Genomic DNA, 379 nt, shown 5'->3' on the forward strand with positions numbered 1-379 from the left:
CTCTCTCTCTTCTCTCTCTCTCTCCTCTCTCTCTCTTCTCTCTCTCTCTTCTGCTCCCAGAACCTTTCCTGCCTTGAGCCTGACCTGGCTCTGCCCAGATCCTCTTTCTGTTCCTCTGTTCTTTTCGCTGCGCAGCTTCTAGCTCTTTTTTTATTTTTTACTTTTTTTGGTTTTTCGAGACAGGGTTTCTCTGTGTAGCCCTGGCTGACCTGGAACTCACTCTGTAGACCAGACTAGCCTCAAACTCAGAAATCTGCCTGCCTCTGCCTCCCAAGTGCTGGGATTAAAGACGTGCACCACCACGCCGGGCAGATCTCACCTTGCTTCCTAGTCCTTACTCCCAGGCTGGGGGGCGGGGCTTCTTTCTCCCCCTTCAAAG

The sequence above is a fragment of the Mus pahari genome, chromosome 2, assembly GCF_900095145.1.
Source record: "Mus pahari chromosome 2, PAHARI_EIJ_v1.1, whole genome shotgun sequence".
Lineage (NCBI taxonomy): Eukaryota > Metazoa > Chordata > Mammalia > Rodentia > Muridae > Mus > Mus pahari.